This window comes from Gavialis gangeticus, unplaced genomic scaffold, assembly GCF_001723915.1.
Source record: "Gavialis gangeticus isolate Ggan-Ray unplaced genomic scaffold, GavGan_comp1, whole genome shotgun sequence".
Classification (NCBI taxonomy): domain Eukaryota; kingdom Metazoa; phylum Chordata; order Crocodylia; family Gavialidae; genus Gavialis; species Gavialis gangeticus.
In genome coordinates, this window is record NW_017729007.1 from 8,083,140 (window position 1) to 8,083,945 (window position 806).

Here is an 806-nt window from a genome sequence, read left to right on the forward strand (position 1 = left end):
GGGGGTGGGGGGGAGCAGAAGCAGTGAAGAGGGGAGAAGAAGTGGGGCAGGGGCCTAAGGCTACAAGGTGGTAGGCACAAAGGAGGGCTAAGAATGGGGCAGGGAGCAAGCTGCCTGCCTGCACCACCACCTTCACACTGCCTGCCCCCAGCACATGCCCCGCTATTGCCTGTCCCCCACTGCTCCCAACACTGCCTGTCCCCTCACTGCCTTCCATATCACTCCCTCCAATAATCATGTATAAATTTTCCATGTATACAATCTAATTATTGTGGGCTGTCTTAAATTCAGGGTCATTTTATATTCATGTTAATATGCTAAATGGAGTACCCACCCACAAAAGTTCAGAAGTCTTGAAGCTGGGCCAAAAGTGTATGTGGTGATTTTGATTTCTCTGTTGATTTTTGAGTCCCCATAGCCCCTTTCCCCCTAAATGTGGGTGTGTGCATGTACACGTGTGTGCATGTGTTCACAACTCTCTCACAAGTAAGGTGGCCTGACTGGTGATAGGATAAACAAGTACATACCAGCACAATGGGCCTCTTTACCAAGCTTGGCCAACCCTACAGTTTTCACAGAGGAGCTCCCACTGCAGGAAGCATGTGAGCAACTTTTAAGTCCAGGCAAACAACATGTTGGGAGCAGGAAGAGGGGTTGCTGGGTCTCTACCCCTAATCCCCCATTATTCCACGTTGCTGGTATACCTATTTGAGATAGGACAGTGGAGAGCACACTCAGCTACTTTGGCTTGAGAAGGGGCCAGGTCATTTCTTTGCAGTTCCTGTATAAAAAAAAAAAAAAAAAAA